The 21,156-nt window shown below is 34.9% G+C and overlaps 1 protein-coding gene across 2 annotated transcripts in view; it reads right to left on the bottom strand.

Moving 5' to 3' along the window:
- Positions 1 to 21,156, bottom strand: part of sfl (N-deacetylase and N-sulfotransferase sfl) — a 554,720-nt gene that overhangs the window by 173,352 nt on the left and 360,212 nt on the right. The gene's annotated exons all lie outside the window — the stretch shown is intronic.

Genomic DNA, 21,156 nt, shown 5'->3' with positions numbered 1-21,156 from the left:
CTTCCCCATTCACCGTATTCTCCAGATCTGGCCCCCAGCGACTTTTTCTTGTTCGCAGACCTCAAAAGGATGATCGCAGGGAAAAAATTTGGCTGCAATGAAGAGGTGATCGCCGAAACTGAGGCCTATTTTGAGGCAAAACCGAAGGAGTACTACCAAAATGGTATCAATAAATTGGAAGGTCGTTATAATCGTTGTATCGCTCTTGAAGGGAACTATGTTGAATAATAAAAACGAATTTCGGGGACATTTTACCAACCTGTTACCTGTGGATGAGTAAGCAAGAAAAGGAAATACCTTATGTATTCCAGGGAAACTAGAATCTGTTGGTCAGTCAGATATAACTCCTGATATCTGCTACAACGGGTCGTTGCCTGATAGGCGAGTTTGCAAAAACTATTGGCGTGAAATACAATGAGTACTGCATGAGCTGTCATGATGCGGAGGAAAAGGAATTAATTAGAAACCTCTTATACGAGTGGCCTGGATTTTGTATAAGGCGCAAGCGAATTTTGGGGAAATACAGCTTTAGATTACTGGCGGAGCTAGAAAAAGTTAAATTAAGCAGTCTGGTAATGTTTTTGGAACAATCAAGTTGGTTCAGGACAAGAAAATAATCGGGTGGTTTCAACGGTACAAAAATTTAAGTGCCCATATGTAATATGGCCTACGTGAGCCTGAGTCAAATAGATCTGTCACTTTAACCTAACCTAAAATAAAAATGCTTCAAATATAGACGAACCCCCATTTTCATTAAGCTCCGTTAGTGCTACGTTAGCTAACGAACTTTTAAACCGCACTATGGACATATCTGTCATCTTGCCTATATATTGCATATGTCAGTTAGAAACTTAACTGCTGAAAATTTGTCAGTTAAAGTTAACCAGAGAGAAGATATTTGAAATTTATTTTCTGTTAACTGGCAGTTAAAGCCTAACGGAGCTACATGAAATTGGCCGTAAAACTTATTTTGAGGAGTTAGCATATTTGGTTTAAAGTTTTTGTTTCTTTTTTTTTTTTTTGGAAACATGTTGTACATGAAGTATTTTGATTTTTAAACTGGCTTTTGTTTGTACGTGAATAGCTTAATTAATATACCGCGAAAAGAGGCTGAAAATTTTATAAATGAGACCTGTATACTAATTTTAATTTTATTATTTAAAGCCAGAAAGGTCGCTAAAATTTCTTTATTTTAAAGAAGTCGCATTTTTGGCTCGGAATCAATACCAAAATTCATACGCGAAGGATTCAAGTTATTATTTTTTTTTGTGTATACAAAGTGAAAATTCCTTCATTTCCTGAGAGAGATTATCAGATTTCAGAAAAGTAGTCTCTACTAAAAATTGATAATTCACTCTAGAGTGGGACTCTGGAGATGAGTGAGCTTACCATAGCCGACGAGAAAACTACGTGAAAATGATTGTCTTCTAAACTGGCTATGATCTCGAAAACCTAATTTTGTTCGAATGAAAAAGAACATGGTCACCATTACTGTCTTGTACGTACAAATCAGCAGTGTAACTTTTATCATTTAAAATTATTTTTTTTTTTAGATTCATAAACTTTTTGTTAACTAATGGTATCATTGCTAAATTGGAATATTCATAATCCTCTCTAAGCTCACAATACATTTCTTCCTATGTGTGTTTATCCAAGTGACCATAACCGCCATGTGGTTTACGTGGATCTTAACAAATTATTTGTAATTAATTTAAATATAAAATTTAGTGTTTTACAATTATTGTGCCCATTTATATTGTTTTTATATTTCGTTGGTTTGTGTTTCCATTTGACCACAGTTATTTAGGACTAAAAAAAATCAAATGATTTCAATTCACTTTGTATAAAAATAATCGATTAAGTGATACCCAGAAATATATTAAAATATGCTGGTTCATTTGTTGTAATATTAAAACTGCTGTAATACTTTTGGCTAGGGGTAAGGACACATTTGAAATCGAAGGGACAAAAACTAGAAAATTTGCGAGTGCACAATACTGGGGTAGAGACTCGGTGATTTAGATCAGTTTAACTTAATGTGAGATAATTTAAATTAATTTATTTTTATTTAAATTAACTTGGTTTCTGATTTTTACAAGTGTGTTTTAATTTAATAATTTAATTTAACAGATTTTTATCATAATTTTTTAATTGAACAAAATCGATGTCGTAAAAGTTAAAATTTAAAAAAAAAGTCATAAGTTAAAAATTATGTATTTGTTAAATTTTTAATATTTTAATTTTATGGCATAATTTAAATATTTCTATTTTTAATGCATTTGTAATTTAAGGAATGTAAAATATAGTTTAATGTTGGCACGTATTTGTACAATTTCGCTAAAAATAAATTTTTTGTTGCTTTGGTTTGTACCAAATGAATTATACTCTCTACCTTTGATGTGGGTACAAAGAAGGACCCTATCATAGAAAAATATACATATGCATTAAACGGTTGTGGAGAAAAAAGAAGAAGAACATGTGCGAATACAATCAATTTCAAAGGATTTGAAAACCAAGGAGAAGAACTAAAAATAAAATTCGGAGTGGTTGGTGCAAGCAAAATAATGGGATCTCAAATAAACGGTAATATTCGAAGCTTGCAATGAATGCAAATTTAGTAAAAACAATGTATGAACGGAATGCCACCATCAAGGATGTGAATATGTACCAAGCTAAACACAGCAAGGATGGAAAGCCAAACTTGCTCTCACACATTTCAACATTTGGTCCAAATTACCGCTGCATTGTTACAATACCAAATTCCACTTTAACATACAAGGAGAAATGGTTTGCTGCATGTAAGCCATAATGCATGTAAATTCAAGGATAAAAATCATCCTTTCCACTACAAGAGGATCTTGGGAGCTTTTGAAGATTTAAAATTGGAGGAAGAATGAAAAAAAAAACAAGCAAAAAAAAAACTCAAATGGTTTGTAAATATTTTGGAAAAAACTCGTACACACAAAACAAATGCAGGCAGAATTCATTTTTCCTTTGCCGTCTGCTCTGCTCATGTACTGTAAGAGCCGTTTGCATTAAATGCTCTATAAATACCGATTTTTGTAAGGAACTAAATGGAAATAATGGCTTAAAAGGATAGTCCTGTTTTCGACAATGGGGTAGGTGAGGTTAGGTGGCAGCCCGATGTATCAGGCTCACTTAGACTATTCAGTCCATTGTGATACCACATTGGTGAACTTCTCTCTTCGACAATGAGGTACAAGTGGCAAAAACTAGAACAAAAAAGTGTCTAACTCTTGTCCCCAAACTGTTGTATTTCGTCCTCAAAAATTACCAGTTTAAACTGAGCATTTAAATTGGATTTTTTTATTGATTTACTTATTGACATCGAAGCACCACAAAATCCAACATTCTGCAACAAAGACCACCTTTTAATGGCACATGGTTGCGAGACGCCTTAAATTACTTTCATTATCAATAAACAGGAGGATATATCTGTTATGGCTAGAGCCTGGCCAATCGCCAAAGTCAAAACCGAACTAACACTCGAAGAAAATCTTGCAAAGCAAGATTGGGCTAGTGTCATTTCATTTAGCACATATATTTGTTAATCCAAATGACAGAAAAGCCCATTTATTGGCAAACTCGATAAAATTTACGCGCTAGATGCTCAGATAATCCTATTAGGAAATTCTTCTATACACACATAGAAGGAATGTGCACTAAAACAAAGTCCGTAGTTGAACTAACACTAAATTTAACTTATTTTTGTTGCAAAAAAATTATTTGCTTGAAGTTAAATTTTACTATTTTTTCGAAATTTTCACAGCCCAATTAAAAATTTTTCTTTTCTTAAGTATGTCTCAAACATTTTATGAACTAAAGTTCAATGACCGTACACATAATTTTAATATGAACTAGAGCAGAAGAACATTTTCGTACGATCTCCAAAAATAGAATAGAATAAGAATGAACTACGGTTAAAATGGTCACTACACGCAAAAATTTTTTTCAGATTCAATCACAAAATTAATTGATCCAATTAATTTTTTAATTGAAATGTCTTCAATCACGAAAATTATAGTATCAATCACAGTTTTAATTGAGCATCAAAAAAACACTTGATTAAAAAATTAATTTTAATTAGCAAATTTCAATGAATTTTTTAATTGATGCAATTAAATTTTTAATTGATGATGATTGCAAAATTCAATTATTTTTTAATTAAAAACGAAACAATTTGTAATCGTTATACTATAGTTCAATCACTTCGTATAACTATATTTAATCCTTTTTAGTTTGATTCAAAAATTTATAGTTTCAAAAAATTTTAATTAAGAATTTAAAAAATATGTCCTTAAGTTTTTAACTGTCTTTTTCTCCAGATTTTTAATAAATAGTTAATTGTATCAATTAACTGTTTAATTGAAAATTTAAAAAATTTCAATCATTGACTTAATTGACTTAATGTTTTTAGTTTGATTAAAAGATTAATAGTATCAATTAATTTTTTAATTGAAAAAGGTTTCAACTTCAATCAACTTTTTAATTGGGAATATTTTGGTGATCTTTTTTCTGTGTATTTGCATGCAAACCTTTAGTTTGGATCCACAATCTGTGATCCGGAAGTAGTGCAAACTTGGATCATCTCCAATGAATTTTACATGGATTTGTAGGAGGGAAGTATTCCGTTTTTGAATACCTTGCATTGCTTTAGAAGTTGTGCCTGGGAAGCTCATTTGAATGAAGAAATTAAAAAAAAATCACTAACTTCACATTTTATTGTTTTTATTTTTTTTTTTATTTTATTATTATTTAATTTTTACAATTTGCAAAACTTTCGCTCTGGCTCTGTTGGCACTATAACATAACTCAGCCACAATAAAAATTTAAAATTCTCGTAATTTTCATAACCTTCGCAAAAGAACTTAAGTTGGGTATTAAGTTCGTATTTAGCCGCTAAAATCAAAAACAAGTATATACGGCCGTAAGTTCGGCCAGACCGAATCTTATGTACCCTCCACCATGGATTGCGTAGAAACTTCTACTGAAGACTGCCAATCGAATTACTTGGGTTGCGATGGCAAGGTATCTTAAAACTTTTTAACACCGTCTACTCAACTGTAAGTTAGTCCATACGGAGTATATATTAAACAAAAAAGGCCGATTACATACTATAAAGGGTGATACGGTCAAAATTTGGTCAAGGGAAAACGCGTGTAAATCGGTGAAATCGTTTATTTAAAAAATCAAATTAAATTTCTTTTTCAAGTTCAATTAGTATAAAATTCAGGAAAAATATTCAGTTAGGCTTTCGCTTTTCCAAATCCGAATTGCCGGGCCGCACGCTTGACACCTGCCATCAGATTTTGTACAGCCACCTTGTCCACCTTCTTCGCCGCAGAAAGCCAGTTTGCCTTGAACTGCTGCTCGTCCTTAGCATTTTTTTGTGGTCTTCTTTAGGTTCCGCTTGACAATAGCCCAGTATTTCTCAATTGGGCGGAGCTCTGGCGTGTTGGGAGCGTTCTTGTCCTTGGGAACCACCTGCACGTTGTTGGCGGCGTACCACTCCATGGCCTTTTTACCGTAATGGCAAGATGCCAAATCCGGCCAAAACAGTACGGAACAACCGTGTTTCTTCAGGAAAGGCAGCAGACGTTTATTCAAACACTCTTTCACGTAAATTTCTTGGTTGACAGTCCCGGAAGCTATGAAAATGCTGATTTTCAAGCCACAGGTACAGATGGCTTGCCAAACCAGATATTTCTTTGCGAACTTTGACAGTTTTATGTGCTTGAATATATCTGCTACCTGTCCCCTTCCTTTTGCCGTATAAAACTCCTGTCCCGGAAGCTGCTTGTAGTAGGCTTTGACGTAGGTTTCGTCGTCCATTACCACGCAGTCAAACTTCGTCAGCATCGTCATGTACAGCCTCCGGGATCGCGCTTTGGCCGTCGTATTTTGTTTATCATCGCGATTTGGAGTCACTACCTTCTTGTAAGTCGATAGTCCGGCCCGTTTTTTGGCTCGATGCACGGTTGTAGACGATACACCCAGCTTATTTGCGGCATCTCGGAGAGAGAGGTTAGGGTTTCGCTTGAAACTACCGGCAACTCTCTTTGTCGTCTCAGCGGCTTCCGGTTTTCGATTTCCCCCTGATCCAGACTTCCTGGCTGTCGACAAACGTTCCCCAAACACTTTAATTACATTTGTAACGGTTGATTTGGCAACTTTTAGCGATTTTGCCAGCTTTGCGTGCGAGTAGCTCGGATTTTCGCGATGCGCGAGCAAAATTTTGATACGCTGCTCTTCTTGCTTGGGCGGAATTTTGACAACTGAAGAGTGAATTCCAAAATCAAAATAGAAGCAACATTCTACACACACACTCCTTCAAAATGAGGGGTGTTCAGGTTTTTTAAATGCAAAATTGAAAGAAATACGTCAAGTTTATATTCACCAAATTTTGACCGTATCACCCTTTATATTTTAATGTGACAAAACTTTACATACCAATAAAATTTTTACAAACTTTTCTATAGAAATAAAATCTTTAGAAAATTCTGTATTATAATAAAATTTTGACAAAATTTTCTATAGAAATAAAATTTTGACAATATTTTCTATAGAAATAAAATCTTGACAAAATTTTCTATAGTAATAAAATTTTGACAAAATTTTCTATAGAAATAAAATTTTAACAAAATTTTCTATAGTAATAAAATTTTGACAAAATTTTCTATAGAAATAAAATTTTGACAAAATTTCACATAGAAATAAAATTTTCTATTGAAATAAAATCTTGACCAAATTTTGTATAGTAATAAAATTTTGACAAAATTTTCTGTAGTAATAAAATTTTGACAAAATTTTCTATAGAAATAAAATTTTGGTAGATTATATTTGGGGATCGGCCATATGTATATAGATCGATATGGACCAATTTTGGCATGGTTGTTAGTGGCCATATACTAGCGCTATGTACCAAATTTCACCACTTACCAAATATCAACCGGATCGGATGAAATTTGCTCCTCCAAGAGCTCCAGAGGTCAAATCTATGGATCGGTTTAAATGGGGGGTATATAATTAAGACCGATATGGACCAATTTTTGTATGGTTGTTAGATACCATATACTAACACCACGTACAAAATTTCAACCGGATCGGGTGAACTGTGCTCTTCCAAGGGGCTCCGGAGGTCAAATCTGGGGATCGGTATAAACGGAGGCTACATATAATTATGGACCGATATGGACCAATTCTTGCATGGTTGTTAGAGACCATATACTAACACCATGTACCAAATTTCAGCCGGATCGGATGAAATTTGCTTATCTTAGAAGCTCCGCAAGTAAAATCTGGGGATCGGTTTATATGGGGGCTATATATAATTATGGACCGATATGGACCAATTTTTGTATGGTTGTTAGAGACCATATACTAACACCATATACCAAATTTCAACCGGATCGGATGAACTTTGCTCCTCTAAGAGGCTCTGCAAGCCAAATCTGAGCGTCGGTGTATATGGGGGCTATACGTAAAAGTGGTCCGATATGGCCCATTTGCAATACCATCTGACCTACATCAATAACAACTACTTGCGCCAAGTTTCAAGTCGATAGTTTGTTTCGTTCGGAAGTTAGCGTGATTTCAACAGACGGACAGTCGGACGGACGGACATGCTTGGATCGACTCAGAATTTTACCACGACCCAGAATATATATACTTTATGGGGTCTTAGAGCAATATTTCGATGTGTTACAAACGGAATGACAAAGTTAGTATACCCCCCATCCTATGGTGGAGGGTATAATAAATCAATAACAAGTGAGTAAAGTAGAAAGTCGGGCGGGGCCGACTATATCATAACCTAAACCACCCCTACTGAATTAGTAAACATTGTTTGTGGGGATTGGGAGATAACCCGCATTTCCATATGTAAGAACATTAAGGGGTACATAGTTATGGGAGTTTTATCATAATCTGAACAGAAATGTCTGGTATTAAAAGCTATAGAGTTTGTATACCACTAATATTGCTTCCAATATTAAAAAAAGAGGAAATCGCTCAATTAGTTTGGGTAATAAATCGAAATTTGGGCAAATCGGCTAATATATATTTATGTACAAGCTACATGTATGGCTAAATAGATCGTCTAATACATAAAAATTTTAAATTTAAGTAACGTTGGTTAATAGATAAGAGCATTAAAGGGTGATACGGTCAAAATTTGGTCAATATAAACTTGACGTATTTCTTTCAATTTTGCATTTAAAAAACCTGAGCACCCCTCATTTTGAAGGTGTGTGTGTGTAGAATGTTGCTCCTATTTTGATTTTGGACTTCACTCTTCAGTTGTCAAAATGCCGTCCAAGAATGAAGAGCAGCGTATCAAAATTTTGCTCGCGCATCGCGAAAATCCGAGCTACTCGCACGCAAAGCTGGCAAATTCGCTAAAAGTTGCCAAATCAACCGTTACAAATGTAATTAAAGTATGTGGGGAACGTTTATCGATAGCCAGGAAGTCTGGATCGGGGGGAAATCGAAAACCGGAAGCCGCTGAGACGACAAAGAGAGTTGCCGGTAGTTTCAAGCGAAACCTTAACCTCTCTCTCCGAGATGCCGCAAATAAGCTGGGTGTATCGTCTATAACCGTGCATCGAGCCAAAAAACGAGCCGGACTATCGACTTACAAGAAGGTAGTGACTCCAAATCGCGATGATAAACAAAATACGACGGCCAAAGCGCGATCCCGGAGGCTGAACACGACAATTCTGACGAAGTTTGACTGCGTGGTAATGGACGACGAAACCTACGTCAAAGCAGCTTCCGGGACAGGAGTTTTATACGGCAAAAGGAAGGGGAAAGGTAGCAGATATTTTCAAGCACATAAAACTGTCAAAGTTCGCAAAAAAATATCTGGTTTGGCAAGCCATCTGTACCTGTGGCTTGAAAAGCAGCATTTTCATAGCTTCCGGGACTGTCAACCAAGAAATTTACGTGAAAGAGTGTTTGAATAAACGTCTGCTGCCTTTCCTGAAGAAACACAGTTGTTCCGTACTGTTTTGATCGGATTTGGCATCTTGCCATTACGGTAAAAAGTCCATGGAGTGGTACGCCGCCAACAACGTGCAGGTGGTTCCCAAGGACAAGAACCCTCCCAACACGCCAGAGCTTCGCCCAATTGAGAAATACTGGGCTATTGTCAAGCGGAACCTAAAGAAGGCCAAAAAAACTGCTAAGGACGAGCAGCAGTTCAAGGCAAACTGGCTTTCTGCGGCGAAGATGGTGGACAAGGTGGCTGTACAAAATCTGATGGCAGGTGTCAAGCGTGACGCCCGGCAACTCGGATTTGGAAAAGCGAAAGCCTAACTCAATATTTTTCCTGAATTTTATACTAATTGAACTTGAAAAAGAAATTTAATTTGATTTTTTAAATAAACGATTTCACCGATTTACACGCGTTTTCCCTTGATCAAATTTTGACCGTATCACCCTTTATGCCAAACTTTGGGAAAATCGAGCTATATCTAAATCTGAACCAATTTGGATAATATATGGCAAGTTTGATTGATACCACAGAAGGTTACCTTGTGCTAAATTTGAATAAGATCTGATAATATATGAGGCGTCATGGTCAAAAATATGGTTATTAAGGCAAATTTTTCAAAATCGTGTAATACATATATGTGGGAGCTATATCTAAATCCTAACCGATAATATTTGGCAGGTTTTATTGATGCAATAGAAGTTTATCTTGTGCTAAATTTTAGTAAGATCGGGTAGTAAATAAGGCTGTTTTGGTAAAAAATAGGGTTATTAGGGCAAATTTTTAAAAATCGGGCGATACACCCGTATCACCCTTTATGTCAAACTTTGGGAAAATCGAGCTATATCTAAATCTGAACAAATTTGGATAATATATGGCAAGTTTGATTGATACCACAGAAGGTTACCTTGTGCTAAATTTGAATAAGATCTGATAATATATGAGGCGTCTATGGTCAAAAATATGGTTATTATGGCAATTTTTTTCAAAATCGTGTAATACATATATGTGGGAGCTATATCTAAATCTTAACCGATAATATTTGGCAGGTTTGATTGATGCAATAGAAGTTTATCTTGTGCTAAATTTTAGTAAGATCGGGTAGTAAATAAGGCTGTTTTGGTAAAAAAATAGGGTTATTAGGGCAAATTTTTAAAAATCGGGCGATACATATATATGGGAGCTATATCTAAATCTGAACCGATTTAGATGCTATTTGACAGGTTTGGATGATACTACGGAGGATTACCTTTTGCTAAATTTGAGTAAGATCGGGTAATAAATAAGGGTTTTGCGGCCACATTTGGGAAAATCGGGCGATACATATATATGGGAGCTATATCAAAATCTGAACCGATTTCGATGAAATTTTGTACACTTGAAGGGTGATGGAAAAGATTACTTTGTGCGAAATTTGACGATAATCGGTTAGTAAAAACGCGCAACGTAACCCCACGCACGATATTGCTTGGTAGGACTCACGCACACTCACGAAAAGAAAATTTGTACTCACGAACGAAAATGTCGTGATCACGAAAAATACCGCGACTCACGAAAATATCGTGACTCGCGAAAAATGTCGTGACTCACGAATAATTTTATGAGTAATTTATCTTAGCGACGTGTTTGAAAACATGAGCATGATAAAAATATTAAAATATAGAGCGTTATTAAGCTCTTAACATCCCAGGTGTCACTAAAATTGTAAATGAATTTAACTCGTAAGCGTTTTATGTCCGTGGACGGGATTATTTCCGTGAGCGTATTTTTCCGAAATTCGTTACTCACGCACACTCACGAAGAAATTCTTTTCGTGACTCACGCTCACGCACGACATTTGGTTAATCACGCTCACACACACTCACCACGTTGCCATCAGCGTAACTCACGCGTGAGTCACGAAAATTTTCGTGAGTCATGACAATTTCGTGTCACGTGCACACCTCTACTTGATATTCTGTGCAAAATTACCACTGTGTTTAAGACCGAAGGATATGACTTAAGCTTTTATGCTTTACCAGTTCCTTTCTATGGTCGGATGCCCGAATGAATTGATTGCGTTTATTATTGAAAGTAGCAGACAGTAGCCAAATAACTGTAGGGCTAAATCGAACAACGTAGAACTGAGAACTACTACAACGCACCAGATAGCAGTGGCAAAAATAAATGTCAAAGAAAAGAAAAATGCTGTTGCATTAAATTCCACACAAGACAATAAAGATGAGTGCAAATGTCCCTAAATAAGGATAAGTACCGGAAATGCTACATTCACTGACATAAGGATTCAATCTTCACACTCATATCGGGTACGAATGCATATTGTCAGACAACCAATTCTTTTGTCTTTTGTTTGGTGTGAATAATCCTCATACATTTTTGGCCAAAGTCATTTATTTGCTACAGGGAAAAGGAAGTTCTTATAAATGGCAGGGATTTGTCGTCCACATGAAGTAAAACAAAGTGGCCTTTATACAGCTCATGGAATGCAAGATATATGGGGGAAGATTTGCTTCAACTGCGAGTTCGAAATTCGAGCAAATATTTCATCGAGACAATTATAAATAGTGTCGACAGACACTTTAAGTCATTGCTCCACTTCCCAGCCATTCATGAGATCCTCAATCTTGTGTAGAGCGTTTTTGCATAAAAAAAATGTCTTGCAAATATTTCAATTGTAGGAAGTAACATAAAAATGTGACGAAATTTTTGGTACACTAAAAAAAAAAAGTGAATGCACCAGGTTGGTTTTAGGAAATCTTATCTTAGCTATATTATATACGTCGATAAGATAAAAAAATGTTTAAATATTTATGCCCACACGCAAAACGATTTATTGACAGTTTATCGAAGGAATATATATAGAGAAGTTTTCTTTAATTTTTTTTTGTTTTTGTATATGGGTGTTAACGTTTAAGAACAGTTTTTATTTTCACTTGTTGAGGGAAATTTCGTAGTTTGAAGAAATAAATTAGAGTTCAAAATTCGAAAAATGTCTTTACCCCTATTTGAACTTTAAAGAACTTTAAATTAACTGAGATATTGAATCTGCATTAAAGATAAAAATGCTTCAAAAAATGCTTAGATCAAAGTTTTTATACCCTCCACCATAGGATGGGGGGTATATTAACTTTGTCATTCCGTTTGTAACACATCGAAATATTGCTCTGAGACCCCATAAAGTATATATATTCTGGGTCGTGGTGAATTTCTGAGTCGATCTGAGCATGTCCGTCCGTCCGTCCATCTGTTGAAATCACGCTAACTTCCGAACGGAACAAGCTATCGACTTGAAACTTGGCACAAGTAGTTGTTATTGATGTAGGTTGGATGGCATTGCCAATAGGCTATATCGGTCCACTTTTACGTATAGCCCTCATATAAACGGACCCCCAAATTTGGCTTGCGAGGCCTCTAAGATAAGCAAATTTCATCCGATCCGGCTGAAATTTGGTACATGGTTTTAGTATATGGTCTCTAACAACCATGCAAAAATTGGTCCACATCGGCCCATAATTATATATAGCCCCCATATAAACCGATCCCCCGATTTGGCTTGCGGAGCCTCTAAGAGAAGCAAATTTCTTCCGATCCGGCTGAAATTTGGTACATGGTGTTAGTATATGGTCTCTAACAACCATGCAAAAATTGGTCCACATCGGTCCATAATTATATATAGCCCCCATATTAACCGATCCCGCGATTTGGCTTGCAGAGCCTCTACGAGAAACAATTTTCATCCGATCCGGCTGAAATTTGGTACATGGTGTTACTATATGGTCTCTAACAATCATGCAAAAAGTGGTCCATATCGGTCCATAATTATATATAGCTCCCATATAAACCTATACCCAGATTTGACCTCCGGAGCCTCTTGGAAGACCAAAATTTATCTGATTCAGTTGAAATTTGGTACGTGATGTTAATATATGGCCTCAAACACCCGTGCAAAAATTGGTCGATATCGGTCCATAATTATATATAGGCCCCATATAAACCTATCCGGATGACCTCCGGAGCACCTTGGAAGAGCAAAATTCTTCCCATTCGGTTGAAATTGGGTACGTGATGTTAGTATAGGGTATCCAACAACCATGCAGGAATTGGTTCCTATCAGTCCATAATAATATATAGCTCCCATATAAACCGATCCCCAGATTTGACCTCCGGTGCCTTTTGGAGAAGCAAAATTCATCCGATCTGGTTGATGATATTTAACAACCATGTGAGTTGAAATTTGTGGATGACAGTCTTTCGTAGAAGTTTCTACGCAATCCATGGTGGAGGGTACATAAGATTCGGCCTGGCCGAACTTACGGCCGTATATACTTGTTTTGTTTTTAATTAAGAAAACAGATTTTTTGCTTTGAAGTTTCTACTATAATATGGATTTTAAAATTTGTACGGGAATATTTTTTTTTCGTCGCAAAACGAAAATTCGATAAATGCGATCTGTATCGTAAGTTTAAATTTATAAGGCCTAAATTTAGAGCTAGGTTAGGTTAGGTTAGGTTATGTGGCAGCCCGATGTATCAGGCTCACTTAGACTATTCAGTCCATTGTGATACCACAGTGGTGAACTTCTCTCTTATCACTGAGTGCTGCCCGATTCCATGTTAAACTCAATGACAAGGGACCTCCTTTTTATAGCCGAGTCCGAACGGCGTTCCACATTCTAGTGAAACCACTTAGAGAAGCTTTGAAACCCTCAGAAATGTCACCAGCATTACTGAGGTGGGATAATCCACCGCTGAAAAACTTTTTTTGGTGTTCGGTCGTAGCAGGAATCGAACCCACGACCTTGTGTATGCAAGGCGGGCATGCTAACCATTGCACCACGGTGGCTCCCAAAAAAAATTTAGAGCTAGATAGTCCCCTAAAAAATTTCCTTATTTTAAAGAAGAAACCTCTTTGGCTCGGAATCAATACCAACTCTTGGAGGGAATGTCAAAACCTTTTTAATCCAAGTATTTTTTCTTTTGAGAGTAGAATAAAATATCTTGTTTGTGAGCAGTTCAACCAGTAAACTTCCCGAAGATAAATTTAAGAATTTTACCTATGAAGACTATGTCAGATTCTGGACTTATAAGAAACATTGTTTGCTTTTTAGATGAATCATTAACATCTCTTGTAAGTGTGCACGAAAATGATTAAATAACGCCTCGGTTTCAAATTGAAAATCTGTAGGTTGTCACACCTATTATTTAAATGATTACGAGAAGTAAAATCTGGAAATTTTACATTCAGTTTCAAGCAATCTTCATGATCAGTGCCCATTCTATACCCTCAAGAAGTGAAATCGATCCGATACACGTTTTTTCTAGTCTAAAATTCCAGTATATGTACAATTTCAGGCAAATCGGATAAAAATTACCGTAAAATCGGGCTATATTGAAACATTGACGGATTCTCAACATTTTCGGCGCGCCTCTTTATGGTCCTAAAATACCTCTAGATTTCCAATTTTAGGCAAATTCGATAAAAACTGCGGTTTCTACAAGCCCAAGAAGTAAAATCTGGACATCGGTCTATATGGGGGCTATATAAAAACTATGGATCGATACTCATCATTTTCGGCACACCTTTTTATGGTCCTAAAATACCTCCAGATTTTCAATATGAGGCAAATTGGATAAAAACTACGGATTCTTTAAGCCCAAGAAGTAAAATCTGGACATCGGTCTATATGGGGGCTATAAAAAAACATGGACCGATACTCCTCATTTTTGGCACACCTCTTTGTGGTCCTAAGATACCTCTAGATTTCCTATTTCAGGTAAATTGGATATAAACTACGGATTCTATAAGCCCAAGAAGTAAAATCAGGAGATCCGTCTATATGGGGGTTTCTATAGGCCAAAGACCCCAAATCGGGAGGTCGGTTTATATGGGGGCTAAACTTGGACCGATATAGCCCATCTTCGAACTTGAGCTACCTGCAGACAAAAGACGAGCTTGTGCAAAATTTCAGCACGATTGCTTCGTTATTGAAGACTGTAGCGTGATTACAACAGACAGACGGACATGGTTATATCGCCTTAGATTTTCTCCCTGATCAAGAATATATATACTTTATATATCCGGAAATCGATATTTCGATGTGTTACAAACGGAATGACAAACTTATTATATCCCCGTCACCATTCTATGGTGGTGAGTACAATAAATAATCTTTTAAAAACTTAACTCACACAATTAACTTTTAACTTTGTTAAACTTAAGGACAAGGGGCCTCCTTTTTATAGCCGAGTCCGAACGGCTTTCCACATTGCAGTGAAACTGATGGGTGAAGCTTTAAAACACACGGTGGGTTCCTAAAATGCTCTTGCTAAACTTTCGAGACTAAGGCAGTTTTCGTTTCGCCAAAAATATGTTGCCTTGGTGTTACACTAATTTTTTCCCTCACTAAACTCAAAAAAAAGTGAACTCTCTATTTCACTAAAGCCAATTTAACTTTATTTTAGTTCATATAATTATTATGTTTGGAGAAAGTTTTCTCTACTCTAATAATTTTTTGTGTACGTTAGTTAAATTAACTAAACCCAACGAAAAAAATATACTCAAATGAAGCATAAAGATTAACTAAATTCGTATCTTCCACAAAATAGTTCAGAATTTCTTTACATTTGTAAATTTTACCAAAAATGCGTCCATCATGAACTTCGTATGTCACTAAAGACATTCTTACAATTTTGAACTCCAAGTTTTTCCTTCAAACTACAAAATTTTCTTTAACAAGTGAAAAAACTTAGTTATGTCTAATAAATTTTCTTGAATTTGTCGAAAAATATTTACTTATTTTTATGACATCGGCGTGATGCCAACGTTTGTAATACTGTTTAGTTAAAATTTTCTACAAATATTTAAAATTTTCTAAAATTAACCGAAAGTTTTCTTCCTGGTGGGTTCACTGTTTTTTCAGTGTACATTTTCGCCTACATGATAGTGCCATTTCAAAGTTATTGTGGGGGATACAGGACCCAAAAGCTATGACAAAGTTCTTCATATTTTACAATCAATTTCGAGAATGTTGCACCTTTTTCCCCAATCGAAATAAATATTTTGTCATAAGTATTTAATGGACCACCCTCATACGAGTATGTTATACAGCCACAAAAAATCATTTTGCCATAAATAGTTTGAGGATAAACAGCCATGACAATAAGGCCACACTTCTATATTCTTAAAATGAAACGGCATTTTTTCATCATCTCAAAGAATGTCGTAGAAAAAAAGAGGCAACTCTTCTTTATTCCTATGACAACTGTATTTTCTCCAGCGTTATTTCTTATTCTATTTGTTGACCAAACAAGCGGTAATCGTTGGTTGTACAGGAAAGACATTATCTTGATTATTTTACATTGTTTTGTTCGCCCATTGTTCAAATACAAAGGCATTCGTTGCTAATTTTCTAAATTGCTTCAAGGCAATTTTTTTTGAAATTTCTGCGGTTACATACACTTTTCATTATAAATTGAATATAAAAGTGTATATTCAGTTCATATTTATATTGTGGTAATAATAACAATAATATTTTTAAACCATACATTTATAAAACAACTTTGTGGTAAAAACTGCATTGTAGTTAGAAATTAGAAATAGAGCTTACCTAACGAATTGGTATAGTAATAGAAAGGTGGACAAAAATATTATAGGATATAATTATTTACAATATATTAGGATGCAATAAAGAAAAGAATGGATGTATGTAAAGTAATTTAGTGCTCTAAACAGAAGAAGTTTACTTGGATCCAAAGTTGTTGACGTTGGCTTAAGGGTTATGGTGTTGATTCCAAAGCAAAGATGAATATTATACGAGCTAAGCAAATTTTGTAAAAGCAAATTTGCTTAAGGTTCTAAAAAACTTGTTTCTCAAGTCAGCTCTACCAAAAAAAGACAGAAGCCAAAAAAAAAAAATATTGACATTCACACATTCTATTTTGAACCACCCAGTTCTTCCAAAGGCACAACTTTAAAAGCACTTCCAGATGATGTTCTTTATTTTAACTACCCAGGAAGTTCTTTTAATTCAATTTTTTATAATTGGGGTTTTAAAACTTTTAATTGATAATTTTAACTTTTTTGTTTCAAATAGGTTAAAAACAGTAAGAATTCATAAAATGGTACAAATCGTTTAAATTTTGTTGACAAAAATGCTAAATCCAATCTGGAAAAATTGTGAATTATTGAAAATATTTGAGGTCAAACGTTTCCGACAAGCGTTAGAATCCACTAAAAATTATAAAAAATTATAAAAATTATTTATTTGACAAAATATCACAGAATTTTTTTATTTACATCGAAAACATTGAATTCGGTTCACACCTAAAGAAGTGATGCAAATTCAGTGCAACGACTGTTGAAATGGAGGACTTCCGTCCTATGACAAGCCCATGTTAAATTCATCGCTTCTGCGTCAATTTTGCACCACTTCCGGATCCAAAAAGAAAATGTTCATTACTTTTTTGGCGACGCTTTTTTTGCTGGGCATCTATACACCAGCAAAAAAGCTTCAAAAAAAGTGGTTTGGATTCCCAATTTGTGAAGTATTGCATACTTGAATGAATTTTACATTGGTCGACATAGGACGGAAGTACTTTCTTTTCGGATCCTTTACATCCTTTACCTTTAGAAGTTCTGTCTTCAAAGTTAATTTGAATGGAGAAATTTAAACTCAAAAACAAAATTTTTCACCAATTTCACTTTTTTTTATCAATATTTTTAATTAAACTTTTATTATTGTCTAATTTCTACAATTTGAAAAACCACCCACCAGGGGTTGAACCTGAGTCTGTTGGCACTACAACAGAATGCCTTAGCACACTCAGCCACAAACGCTATTGAGCACGAAGCTTCGAAAAGTCAATTCCAATGTTTGTGATATGATCGTAATATGACACCAAGGCATAACATTCTAACTACTTCTCCAAATGTTCTTTATTAGTATGAATGAAAAAATAAGGAAGACACACAGAAAAAAAAGTATCTCGTAAATTTAAGAAGATTTTTACAATAATTTATTACAAGAATTTTCCAGAATTTTAGTTCATTTTTCGTATCTTCAACGAAAATTAACTACTCGAAAGGAAATTTTACAAATTCTAAGTAGCAATCGTTTAGTTCATGGCCTACAAAATACGATGGAAATTTCCTTAAAAAATTTCTTAACTGGTAGTTAAAAATTCGTTTGTCATGCTATAAAACTACTTGTGAAATGTAAAGTATTTTCTAAATAATAAGTGTCATTTACTATAAGATATTTTTGTATGAGAAAATATTTTTTTACGAAAAATGAACTTGAAAGTGGATAGAAATTTCTTACTGACAATTCCTATAGTTAATAATTGTTGGTAAAAAATTACACAATGAAATATTTTTAGTTCACATGTAATTAAATTTATAGACATTTTCGTCAAAAATGGTAGATAACATTTCATGAAAATTTTGCAAATTTTAACTTAAACGTTTCATCGTTCATAAACTGGTGTGCCTTTACGAATATTATTCTTACAGTAAATTGTCAGCAGATGCTATGAACTAATGCATAGTACAGAGATCTTTATCGGTATAGTGGAATGTGATTAATGTAAAGATGATGTTACTTGAGTTTTGTTGTGCATACATGAGCGTGGGGTTGTTTTTATTTTTGTTCATTTAGTGGTTTGTATGTGTGTTTGTTATTCGCGGATGGTTTATTTGGCTGGATGAGGTGTTGTTTTCAATAAAGGCACATGTGTTTTTGTTGTTGTAGGAATGTTTTGGCTTTCTTAGTTTTGTTTTGTTTGGCATGCTTCAGTTGTATAGTTGGCGTTGGCGTGGGCTGTTGCATCTTTTAAGTAGGTATGCAACAAGGGAGTATAAAGGCATGGAATATTTTGGATTTTTGAGACATATATTGGTGTTTGTTTATTAAACCTTTTAAATGAATGTTATTAATATTTTATCGGTAGTTTAGAAAAAAGGTATTAAGAATATTTAGGAAAATATGTTGAAATTGAAAGTGTATTGAAATTTTTATTATTCTATGTAAAAAATTAATGTTCAATTCCAGATGAATTTGGAAAATTTTTGTTATATCTCAGCGTATAGTTTATTCATAAATTGGTAAGTATTTTTTTAATATGACTTTCTTTTAAAAAGAATATTTTTATGTATATTATTATGTGTTAATTAATTTAATTTGGAAACCAGTTTAATGTTTTTCTTTGTTGTAAAAACAATATTTAATTTCAGAGCAACTCCAGATGGATTCGAACAAATTTGAAAAATAGAGAATTGGTAAGTTTTCTTTTAAAAATTGGCTTTATTTCAACTAGAATATTTACGTTTGTGTTCAAATCAAAATTACAGGTTTTTAATGCCTTATTTTAGTATTTCTTTAATCAAATTTTTTGGAAACCAATGTAATATTTTTAATGTGAAAACAAATATTTAATTTCAGAATAACCCCTTAAAAATTTGGACAAATTTTTAGTACTCCTTTGCCTGTAATTTAATAGTGAATTGGTAAGGATTCTTTAACTTTCTTTTAACCCTGGACAGTCATCCTTATTTTTTGTACATTAACGTCAGCCTTCGTCATTTTGACTACGGCTCATTTCAAGACGCTATAATTTTCATCGTGAGCGAAAAAGTGAACCAAACTTGAATTTATTTTCTTATTCATTTTGGTTTTAAGTAGTATAAAACAAAAATTCATAAAACGGTCGAATTAGTATAATTTAAAGTTACCTTTTCCCAATAGACTAAAATGCATTTTAAATCGACAATGAAATTACGTGTCATTTTGACGAATGATGACTGTCTAGGGTTATCAAGAATATTTGGTTTTTTATGCATATTATTATTATACCCTCCATCATAGGATGGGGGTATATTAACTTTGTCATTCCGTTTGTAACACATCGAAATATTGCTCTAAGACCCCATAAAGTATATATATTCTGGGTCGTGGTGAAATTCTGAGTCGATCTAAGCATGTCCGTCCGTCCGTCCGTCTGTTGAAATCACGCTAACTTCCGAACGAAACAAGCTATCGACTTGAAACTTGGCACAAGTAGTTGTTATCGATGTAGGTCGGATGGTATTGAAAATGGGCCATATCGGTCCACTTTTACGCATAGCCCCCATATAAAGGGACCCTCAGATTTGGCTTGTGGAGCCTCTAAAAGAAGCAAATTTCATCCGATCCGGCTGAAATTTGGTACATGGTGTTGGTATATGGTCTCTAACAACCATGCAAAAATTGGTTCCCATCGGTCCATAATTATATATAGCCCCCATATAAACCGATCCCCAGATTTGGCTTGCGGAGCCTCAAAGAGAAGAAAATTTCCTCCGATCCGGCTGAAATTTGGTACATGATGTTGGTATATGGTCTCTAACAACCATGCAAAAATTGGTCCATATCGGTCCTTAATTATATATAGCCCCCATATAAACCGATCCCCAGATTTGACTAGTGGAGCCTCTAAGAGAAGCATATTTCATCCGATCCGGCTGAAATTTGGTACATGGTGTTGGTATATGGTCTCTAACAATCATGCAAAAATTGGTCCACATTGGTCCATAATTATATATAGCCCCCATATAAACCGATCCCCAGATTTTGGCTTGCGGAGCCTCAAAGAGAAGCAAATTTCATCCGATCCGGCTGAAATTTGGTACATGGTGTCAGCATATGGTCTCTAACAACCGTGCAAAAATTGGTCCACATCGGTCCATAATTATATATAGCGCCCATATAAACCGATCCCCAGATTTGGTTTGCGGAGCCTCAAAGAGAAGCAAATTTTATCCGATCCGCCTGAAATTTGGTACATGATATTGGTATATGGTCTCGAACAACCGTGCAAAAATTGGTCCACATCGGTTCATAATTATATATAGCCCCCATATAAACCGATCCACTGATTTGGCTTGCGAAGTCTCCAAGAGAAGCAAATTTCATCCAATCCGGTTGTAATTTGGAACATGGTCCATATCGGTCCATAATTATATATAGCCCCCATATAAAACGTTCTCCAGATTTGACCTCCGGAGCCTCTTGGAGGAGCAAAATTCATCCGATCCGGTTCAAAGTAGGAACGTGGTGTTAGTATATGGTCGCTAACAACCATACCAAAATTGGTCCAATCACACAAAAA

This window comes from Haematobia irritans, chromosome 4 (genome assembly GCF_050003625.1).
Source record: "Haematobia irritans isolate KBUSLIRL chromosome 4, ASM5000362v1, whole genome shotgun sequence".
NCBI classification, from domain to species: Eukaryota; Metazoa; Arthropoda; class Insecta; order Diptera; family Muscidae; genus Haematobia; species Haematobia irritans.
Note: the sequence above shows the minus strand (reverse complement) of the source record. Positions and strands in the feature narration are given on the sequence as shown.